General features: G+C 41.2%; 1 long non-coding RNA gene across 2 annotated transcripts in view; it reads left to right on the forward strand.

The window, feature by feature from the left end:
* LOC126992976 (uncharacterized) overlaps nt 1–1,311 on the forward strand; it is a 4,437-nt gene extending 3,126 nt beyond the window's left edge. For both annotated transcript variants that reach the window (XR_007747209.1, XR_007747210.1), the window contains exon 3: nt 1–1,311. This exon is cut by the window's left edge and continues 415 nt beyond it. This is a non-coding gene — a long non-coding RNA (uncharacterized LOC126992976).
* Nucleotides 1,312–11,399: the final 10,088 nt, after the last annotated feature.

Below are 11,399 nucleotides of genomic sequence, written 5' to 3' on the forward strand. Positions count from 1 at the left end.
AATTTTTTACTGTGTCCTCTTGTATTTCTGCTTATGTTTCCTTCTGTTAGTAGCAGTTCTTCATTATCTACTTCATCTATTTTGTTTAATAATTTATAAATTTGGATTAGGTCTCCCCTTTCTCTTCTTTGTTCCAGTGTTGTTAAGTTCATTTCCTTTAATCTTTCCTCGTATATTAATCCCTCCAACTCTGGGACCATTTTTGATGCCATCCTCTGTATTCTTTCTAGTTTCTTTATATGCTTCTTCTTATGGGGGGACCACACTACCTCTGCATATTCTAATTTTGGTCTAATCATGGTAGTGATTAGCCTTCTCATCATGTCCTTGTCCATGTAGTTAAATGCTACTCCAATATTTTTCACCAAGTTATATGTGTCTCTAAAGATCCGATTTATATGACTCTCTGGTTGATTACACTGGGTAACAAAAAAATATTTTTTGAAAATCGTCCAGGGTTTTCCAGCTGAATTAGACTAATTTTGATGCTCTGAGTCCGAAAATGACCTTGGTTTTGCTCAATCAGGTCAAGATTTTTTGCTACAGAATTTTTTTTATAATCGATTTTTCGTAAAAAAACAAATTTCTGTGGATCATCAGCTGAGAAACCCTGACGATTTTTTCCGTTTTCCTCAAGAAATAAAAGTCAACGTATCCAAATTCATTCAGTTTTTATTTACTCCATCAAATTTGATAAGCATATAATACTTCTAAATAAACGTTACGTGACACAAAATTTCAGAGTTCACGGCATAAATCGGCGTTTCTTCGATTCCCGTGCGTGAGCAGCTGCTGGGTTGTCTCTCTTCAGCGACCAGCAGTAGTCCGCCAGCATGACTGCATCCCACCTCCCCTGGTACCTCTCCTCCATTTGGCGCATGTCCTGATGGAACCTTTCTCCCTGCTCGTCGCTCATCGCCCCAAGGTTTTCAGGAAACTTCTCCATGTGTGAGAATAGGAAGTGCATCTTTATACTCATCAAACACCCGAGTTTTTGAAAAGCCTCTATCATGCTGCTGATGAGTCTGGCGTGGTTTGCTGCCTTCGTGTTCCCCAGGAAGTTGTTCACCACCTCCACAAACGATTTCCAGGCGGCGCACTCTAGCGTGTTCATGGAGTTTTGGAACTCTGTGTCGTTGATGAGCTGCCGTATCTGTGGGCCATCGAAAATGCCGGCCTTCAGCTTCTCAATGGTCAGTCGAGGAAAGGCTCGGCACAGGTAGTTGAAGCACCTCCCATCCTTGTCCAAAGCGCGCGTGAACTGTTTCATTAACCCAAGCTTCATGTGCAGCGGTGGGATCAATATCTTCTCCCGGTCAACAAGAGGTTCGTTTATGATGTTTCTCGCCCCAGGTACTAACTGCTCTCGCGCCGGCCACTCTTTCTTTACATAGTGCTGGGCTCTGTCTCGACTGTCCCACATACATATAAAGCATGGGTACTTTGTGAACCCGTACTGCTGACCAAGTAGAAAGTTCACCATCTTGAGGTCGACGCAGATGATCCATTGGTGCTGCTCATATTGGATTTTGTCGAGCACGTACTTCACTGCTTCATAGTTCTCTTCGAGAGTTGTGGAGTGTGCAAGAGGAATTGAGGCGAACTGGTTCCCGTTGTGGAGGAGCACACACTTCAAAGAGCGCTTGCAGCTGTCAATGAAGAGTCGCCAATCTCTCGGATCGTATTGAGAAGCGCCGAGTTTAACAAAAAGACCGGCGACATCTCGGCAGTACACGAGGTCTTCCTCCTGGCAGAAGTAGCCCATGTAGTCCTCATGCCTTCTACGAAAGAAAGTGATACGCGCGTCCTCGCCAAGTAGATTTTATCTTTGAGTCTAGAGGCCAACAGCTCGGAGGAAGTCTTCGACAAGCTGAGATCCCGAACCAGATCATTAAGCTCACCTTGTGAAAAGGGCTGCGGACCATACTCCTCTTCTGTATCTCCTCCCTCGTCTGTAGTGGTGGCCTCGTCGTCGCTGTCAGGAAGCTCTCTGAACGCTGGTACAGGAATTTCTTCGCAGTGAGCAACTGGACGGCGGGCAGATGGAAGGTCGGGTACTGGATTCTGTGCCGATTATTCCGGTTGATGCCATTAGTATTTATGTCTCAGAAGTAACAATCCGATGCATGTTCAAACGGCTCCTCCAAACCATCGGAATCCCAAACTTCAGTGAAGTTTTCGCCCTTCGTCCACCGCCGGAGGTATTCCACGCACGTCTTGCACCGTGTGCGGTGCCCAGGACTTATCTTGGTCACCCAGCTTGACTTCAAAGTAAGCCTGGTAGGCGCGCTTCACAAATCCTGTGATGTTCTTCCTGTCCACTGACAGCGTGTATTCTCCGCAGATGTAGCAGAAAACGTCAGGATTATTCCTGCATGACCGTCGCGCCGAAGCCATATCAATGACCTGAAAAATATTAAAAAAAAATATATGTAATATGTAATAGCAGGATGCAGCTGACTGTCAGCAGGATGACTGACTGACACGTATGCAGCTAATTTAGAGAAGTAAGTTAGTTTTGTAATTCGATATATTCTTCAAGAAAAATATGATTGAACTCAAAACCCCTGATATTAGCATATGTATAGCTCGTCAGGTAGGCCTATGGCTGTATCTCAAAAAGTTGACCTGATAGAGCAAAATCAGTGTGATATTCGGACTCAGAACACCAAAATTAGTCAGAATCAGCTGAGAAACCCCTGACGATTTTTTGGTTGTTACCCTGTGTTATCATCCCTCATCACTACTCCCAGATCTCTCTCTTCATGCACTTTTTTTAATGTTTCACCATTTCCCATTTTGTATATCCAGATTGGTCTTGTTTCACTTTTACCCATTTCCATAACATGACATTTTTTCACATTAAATTCCATCTCCCAATCCATACTCCATTTCCAAATTTTGTATAGGTCTTCTTGCAATATTTCACAATCTTCTTTGTTTCTTATATGTTTTTGTAATTTAGCGTCGTCAGCAAACAGGTTTATGTAGCTATTAACTCCTTCAGCCATGTCATTTACATATACCAGGAAGATTATCGGTGCTAATACTGAACCCTGTGGTACTCCGTGTGTGTGTGTGTGCTTGCAGGGAGATGAACCTTTATCTGACTAATGAGACTTTCTTTCAGGTCTGTGCGGAGGTGGGGGAGGAAGACTGCAGGAGGCTGTAGAGGGGTGGATTGGGTGAGGGGGGACTTGACAACACTACCATGCAAGCTAGGCTAAGGTAATGTATGATTGGTTTTGTTACGCTCAAAGGGAAGGGCGATCCCAGATACGTCGAGGAGGCGCTGTTTTGGCCTGGCCGTAGTGAGTTTCTTTATGTGCACCATTTAATTCTGCATGTTTTCGTATATAATACATGATGATTATGTTGAGTTTATGGCTGAAAACTTGTTATATTCAATAGCGACATTTGAAATTTGGCGCGCACGGTGATCTCGGATACAGTCCGGGGCGCTGTTTTGGCCCGGCCGTAGTGAAGGGGTTAAGTGTAATCTATGAAGGCTACTTATCTATAAGCATTTAAGTGTAAGGTTCTGTGGGGTAACTAATCTAAGTCTAATGGTGCATTCTGTGGGAATTACTTAAGTGTAATCTATGAAGGCTACATCTATAAGTATATAAGTGTGTAAGGTCCTGTGGGGTAACCAATCTAAGGTTATGTACAACTACTGCTTCTGGTGCTGTGGGTAACTCCTACAAACCCTTTCTACTATGGCTATTAATTAACAAAAACCTCTTACTTTCAGCTTGTGTACTGGGTTAAAATATAGTTAATGTTAGAGTTGGAAGTGTCTGACAATCCCATCTCTTTCTTACAGGCCAAACACTGCAGAGGAGGAGGAGAAGAAGGAGGAAGAAGAAGAAGGAGGAGGAGGAGGAGAAAGAAGAAGGAGGAGAAGGAGGAAGAAGAAGGAGAAAGAGGAGGAGGAGGAGGAGGAGGCAACTTATAAATACAGGCAGAAGTATATGTGCCAAGGAAAATATTTAAATGATCTGTATTATGTAAAGTATTGAATTTAAAATATATCTACTAATAATTTCTATGCATGTTTACAGGGTTACATATTTAAGCTGTAATATAATTTGTATGTATTTAAATGGGGTTTTAGTTATAAGGTGTTTGGTATTGCTATACTTATAAAATCTTTGGTTTTTGGGTATATAATTCTAAGTAAGTGTTTCCCTACGTTATTTAAGTGTAAAGTAAGTGTGTAAGGTATTAAGTTATATATTAAAGTGTGTACCGGGTTCTCTAATAAGCGTGTAGTGATTGGAATCATTTAAGTGTAATGTATAAAGGTTACATATATATATATAAGTATTTAAGTGGGAGCAGCAAGTAGTGGGCTTTATTTTTCTACACTTTTTTGCCCTTGAAAAAAAAATACTGTGAAATCTTTAAGTGTACTGTTCGAAGGCTATACATTTATAAGTATGTGTAACGTCCTGTGGGGGCTAACTAATGTAAGGGTGATTTCATAAGTGTTACCGTAGTGGTGTGACTTAATCAGCAACCTCTACTGCAATTAGTCTGAGTACAATTACTGGTTCTGGTACTCTGAGTATTAACAAAACCTTTTAATTTCAGTTACCAAGGACAACCTCTGCTGCTCCGGGTATCAACTCCTGCACTCCTGGGACTGGTGTAACATCTGCATGCCCTCGTAATAACTCACTCTGCTTCTGCTATTCGTAACACCTCGCTCTGCGCCTGCTGTCGAAATGAATGGCATGGCTTCTGTGTACTAACTCCTGCTCGCTTAACCCGCATGGATTTTGTATAACACCTATAGTTTTCGTGTGACGGTTCTCTTCACTCTTCCTTCATAACTAATCGCACGGCTTTGCATAAAAACTCCGGCAACTTACGGCTTAAATTTCGCATGAGAACTACTCCTGCTTACGTATGACAATTCTCTCTGGCTTTCGTAACAACTCATGGATTTTGCATAACCCCATTCCATTTCCGCTGTCATGCTAACCCATACTAATGCTGGCTGGAGTATCCTAACCCATAGTCTAAGCTGCCGGCCAGAGCTTCAGGTGACCCCTAACTTGAAGCCTGTCGGATCAGCGTCTAGCGAGGGAGGTTCCGTCAGGTTCCGTTCCCCCCTAGAGATGTCTCCACCTTAAAAAAATAGTTTGACATCATTTGAGAGCAGCAGTACAGGCCAGGTATCAGAGAGGGGTTCAGGCCTATATGGGGGCACCTCCGTTAGGCTTGTACCTCAAAAAATAAAAGATTAAAAATTAAAAAAAAGACTATGTGTCCAAGTCATGTGAGAATCCTGACTATGGAGGGAGATTATCCTCAAACACGTACGGTTATATATATGTGTGTATCTTTTACCCACCCATGCGTGCAGTACGGTTGAACAGAAGAACGTAAGAACGTGGTGGTGGTGGTGGTGGTGGTAGGGATCATGTTTCTTAACGGTCCCTCTAAGCGAGAAAAATGAGAAAAAATCATCACTCACACAAACCATTTCATAATACATATCCAAGCATTTGTCATCAGATTATGCATCATCTATTTTGGGGGGTTTATATCATGGCACAAATTTGGCCCGTCACTGCTACACGGTATAGCCACAAATTTGACCCGTCGCTGCTACCGTGTTAAAAAGCATTACCAAGCACATCAAACGCCCGGGAAACATACTATACCATATGAAAGCCTTACCAAGCACATGCAACCTCTACCAAGCCTTACCTCTCATAAAATAATCTACCAATTAATATATTTCCCTGTTCTAACAGTCTACATTTTCAGGACTCGTATTTATATATTTTTTTTTATTGTGTTATTTTACTAATCAGTTGTATGTCTGTTTATTGAGGGGACTGTTTGGGTCTTGTATTTTCTGTTGTATATTTCCAAGGCCAAAAAGGTCAGTAATTGGGTTCTCAATGATGTTTTTTTAGGTTGATGGTACAGAGGAAGGGTCATAAAAGCACCCCTGAAAGCCTTGTCAAATATGTGTTTTTTAGGTTCATGGTACAGAGGAAGGGTCACATTTCCACCTGGGTTATAAAAGCACCCCTGTCTGTAACTCCCCTGAAAGCATTGTCATTTTTTTTTTTTTTTTTTTTTTTTGTCATGGCCTATTGCTCCGGTAGGCTTCTTTCCAGTGGATCCTGATGGTCGGCCCAAGGCTTCTTCCCGGTGGGGCCTGATGGTCGGCCCAGCCCGTTCTGGTGCAGGCAAGTGTTTATAGTGGCGCCATCTTGCATTGGCTCATGCTGCCCTCCCGGAGCTCATCTTTAATCCTAGAATCAAGCTTATATCCAATGACCCTGGGTGTAGCTATATGATGGTTAGATATATAGTATAGTTTAATAATTTTAGGGTGGCTTTGATGATTCAGTCCTCACAAATGTTATTTATAGGGGTTGAACTCCTGCTCTTCCTTATATATGAACCCTTGCCTATATCCTGGCCCTGGCTAGAGAGATATTTATAGTGTGTCATAATCTTGGGTATAGCTTTGATATGATTCAGCCCTCGATATATGTTTCCTTACCGGCTGCCTCCCCTCACGTATATCTTTTATAGGGGTTAAATTCCTGTTCATCCATACCTAAATGATTGACCTATGCTTATATCCAATGGCCCTGGAGCTACTGGTTAAATACTAGTGGACTGGATAAACTGTATATGGCTGGGAGGTCACGCTAATTAAGGAGCTGGAAAAAGGGGAAATGACTCGAGGATTAACGAGTACAGTTTTCTTTATAAATTGAGTCCAAGCAGGGGATAGTGTCAGCTGGGTGGCTTAATTAAACTGGAGGGTCTGATATGAAAGCTATGAATTTGGACATGTTAAAATTTGCATATCTTTCAATGGAACCATATACCTATTACCTGTGAGGGTCAAGCAGTACAGTTTCCCATACAAGTTAGGTTACAGAATATATATAATAGCTTTGTATGATTAACTTGTGGACAAAACAAGGTCACAGTAACAAAGGAATATCTCTCCAGGGTCAAGAAGTACAGTTTCCCATGCAAGTTAGGTTACAAGATGGTGCCAACTTGAAGGTATGATAGAAAAGCTAGGAGTTTTGAACCTGATAAAAAATGTCTTCAATCTTATATGTCTGAAGGGTAAAAAGATCAGTCTCCCGTACAGAAGTGGAGGAGTGGAATGGTCAAGAAAGGGGAGGTGTGGAGTGCCCGGCTAATGATTGAAGGGGAATTTAGGTAGATATAGACAAGGAAACGGAACTCCCAGCTTAATTCACCCCTTGGAAACTGCAAATAGCTTAAATTCATGTGAGGGTCTAACAACTCCCAGCTCAACTCAGCCCTTGGAAACTGCAAATAGCTTAAATTCATGTGAGGGTCTAACAACTCCCAGCTCAACTCAGCCCTTGGAAACTGCAAATAGCTTAAATTCATGTGAGGGTCTAACCTAACTCCCAGCTTAACTCAGCCCTTGGAAACTGGAAATAGCTTAAATTCATGTGAGGGTCTAACCTAACTCCCAGCTCAACTCAGCCCATGGAAACTGGAAATAGCTTAAATTCATGTGAGGGTCTAACCTAACTCCCAGCTTAACTCAGCCCTTGGAAACTGGAAATAGCTTAAATTCATGTGAGGGTCTAACCTAACTCCCAGCTTAACTCAGCCCTTGGAAACTGGAAATAGCTTAAATTCATGTGAGGGTCTAACCTAACTCCCAGCTTAACTCAGCCCTTGGAAACTGGAAATAGCTTAAATTCATGTGAGGGTCTAACCTAACTCCCAGCTTAACTCAGCCCTTGGAAACTGGAAATAGCTTAAATTCATGGGAGGATCTAACCTAACTCCCAGCTTAACTCAGCCCTTGGAAACTGGAAATAGCTTAAATTCATGCAAGGATCTAACCTAACTCCCAGCTTAACTCAGCCCTTGGAAACTGGAAATAGCTTAAATTCATGTGAGGATCTAACCTAACTCCCAGCTCAACTCAGCCCTTGGAAACTGGAAATAGCTTAAATTCATGCGAGGATCTAACCTAACTCCCAGCTTAACTCAGCCCTTGGAAACTGGAAATAGCTTGAATTCATGCGAGGATCTAACCTAACTCCCAGCTTAACTCGGCCCTTGGAAACTGGAAATAGCTTGAATTCATGCGAGGATCTAACCTAACTCCCAGCTAACTCAGCCCTTGGAAACTGGAAATAGCTTAAATTCATGCGAGGATCTAACCTAACTCCCAGCTTAACTCAGCCCTTGGAAACTGGAAATAGCTTAACTTGTGAGGTTCTGTCTACGTATATCTATATTAATTTTATCTATAGCTTATCTTGGTCATTATTCTGCTTAGATGCTTATTACTAACTTAATAACAATGAGTCTATTATGCAAGGAGAACTGTGTAGGAAGGGATTGAGTGAGGGAGTCTAACCATCTGCAAAGGACTTTTATTCAGAATTTGCTATATATTTAACACTTGAAAGCTTATAATTAGTACCGGCAAAAATTCAAGGGGCTAAACCATCACATTGAAAGAGGGAGGGTTGACCTAGGAGAATGAATTAGCTCCCCAGCCACCCACAAACTATTTATATAGAGGGAATTTGACTGTTTGGAAAAGTCCCGTGCTGTCAGAATTTACTATGTGTTTACTGTTAAAAGCTCAGACTTGTTTATAATCCAAGTTCCTGAGCATATCAATGAACAAGGATTGACCGAGAAGAATTAATGATGTCCCCAAACAGTATTTATCAGGATCAAGTAAGTGATTAATTACCCAACACAGCACTCAGATATATTAATACTGGCTATGTATCCAAGTTCCAAGGCATCAGATTGAGTGAGGATAGGCCTACAGAGATTAATTACACCCCCAAAGGAAGAATTTTAATTGCTAAATCCAGTTGGTATAGAAAGAGAGAGGATCTAGGTTAGGTTGAATATGGAATGACTATATAGGCCTACACAGAATCACAAAAGTAGCCTATAAGTATTGCAAGTAATTTATAATAACAGTTCAAAGGGAAGAATTTTAATGTCTAAATCCAGTTGGTATAGAAAGAGAGAGGATCGAGGTTAGGTTGAATATGGAATGACTATATAGGCCTACACAGAATCACAAAAGTAGCCTATAAGTATTGCAAGTAATTTATAAGAACAGTTCATAAGGAAGAATTTTAATGTCTAAATCCAGTTGGTATAGAGAAAGAGAGGATTGAGGGTAGGTTGAGTATTATGGAATGTAGGCCTACACAGAGTCACAAAAGTAGCCTATAAGTATTGCAAGTAATTTATAAGTGGGGAAGGATTGGTCAACAACCTCATGGCCCAGAATCAGTCAGCATGTGTTAGTTTCCCATCTGAGCTCAGCATATGGGGGTTTATTGAGTCAGTAATGTTAATTCTCACTCAGCATAGCCTGTATATCAATGCTGACTATTTTGAACTCAGGATGGTCAAGATATCAGCATGACAGCATTAAAGATTCCATGATGTCAGGCTGTACTCAGCATGACCGATTTTTTCATACCAATTCTATGCTATAAATATAATATGCTGACTTTGTTAATCTGAGTTTAGTAAGGATTTGATCAGCATGGCTTAATTAACATACAAGTTACAGCATGGCCATTTTTTATGCTCAATTTATATCAGCTCAGCATAAACGTTTTTGAGTGCTGTACGTGACCTTCCTTTAAGTCAGCATGCATTAATTGTCTGAAGCCAGTATCCATGGCCTCGTCCAACTCAGCATATGTTGTTAAATAGGAAGATTTTTGTAGCAATATGCTTCAGCTCGATCAGCATATGTATGGCCTCTATTTTCAGAGCTCAGCCTAGGCTTGATTGTTATACATGTCTTGTGGCTCTCAGCATTCAGCATGGCTCAGCTAGACTCGATGAAGAAAAGTGATATATGAAGTCAGCATTTAAAGTCAGCATCTATCTCTCTCTCTCTCTTCCCGTATTTAGGGGGTAAATCTTACGAACGATCTTCCCATCACGGCTTAATTCGATATCAGCCCTTAATTGGTGTTACCGTTAAGTATAGCATTATATATGACGAGGCGGAAGAATTATTATGGCAAGCGGGCGGTGTTGCCATTCTGAAAAAAAAACCCGTTATTTTTTCGTAAGTCTATAAGATTATTTCAGTCATCCCCCGTGTCTGGGTATGTAGGTCACAGGTCAAGTCATGCAATAGACATGTTCCGTACGAGTTTGGTGACTCCGGAAACGATATAATATCAGTAGCGTGCTGAGGTGACCGATCAGCTGATTAAAACAGCTGATTGGGTACGCGGAGGTTTAAACATTACGTCATAGCTCTCGGATGGGTTTAATTTACAGATTTACATAGAAAATCAGACCCCAGGGTCCAGACTAAGTGGCCTGTCCTTAAACTAAGTGATTCTACATTCATCCGATGGCTCCATAAGGTTGCATTTCAACTCTAGTTAATATATTGAGTTGAAGGAAGTGACGGCCGATCGAGCTTGTTGATTGATTGATTGATAGTTTATTGTTGCAGGTAAACAACAAAGGAGAAGGGAGGAACATGCCATTGATTATACAACTATTAATACATGTGTAGGTAGCACCATGAAATTAAAAAGATACAATGGTAGGAAGGAAAGCACAACAAGGGAGGGTTTAAAGGAAATCAATCGTGTGAGCACTGAAGGAAGGCAGGGAGCTTATTCCATTCTCGCACTACAACGTTAATTGGTGGAGAAAAATTTGGTTCAGTCTGATTTTACTTGTCTACATTTGAGTTTTACGCCTTAATTTGTTCCTCGTACGCAAAGTGTCATCGATCATTAACAATGTTGATCTGCCTACATTCGTGAAACATATGGAGCCAAGCTCAGCAAATTCAGCATGGCCCGGAATTTCTTTAAGTCGGCATGGTCTGAAGTCAGCATGGCCTATAGCTGGCTCGATCCCCCAACTCGGCATATGTCGGTACAGGAAGCTTTTTTGTAGCGATATGCTTAATTCAACTCAGCCTATGACCTTTTCTGAGCTCAGCATACTACTACTACTACTACTACTACTACTACTACTACTACTACTACTACTACTACTACTACTACTACTACTACTACTACTACTACTACTACTACTACTACTACTACTACTACTACTACTACTACTACTACTACTACTACTACTACTACTACTACTACTACTACTACTACTACTACTACTACTACTACTACTACTACTACTACTACTATTACTACTACTACTACTATTACTACTATTACTACTACTACTACTACTACTACTACTACTACTACTACTACTACTACTACTACTACTACTACAGGATGGCTACTAGCTGTTTCTCAATGCTGATCCTATTTTGAACTCAGCATGCATTAAAGAGTTACTGATTTCAGTCTGTATAGCCACTCTGAGCTCAG

Source organism: Eriocheir sinensis, unplaced genomic scaffold (genome assembly GCF_024679095.1).
Source record: "Eriocheir sinensis breed Jianghai 21 unplaced genomic scaffold, ASM2467909v1 Scaffold532, whole genome shotgun sequence".
Classification (NCBI taxonomy): Eukaryota; Metazoa; Arthropoda; class Malacostraca; order Decapoda; family Varunidae; genus Eriocheir; species Eriocheir sinensis.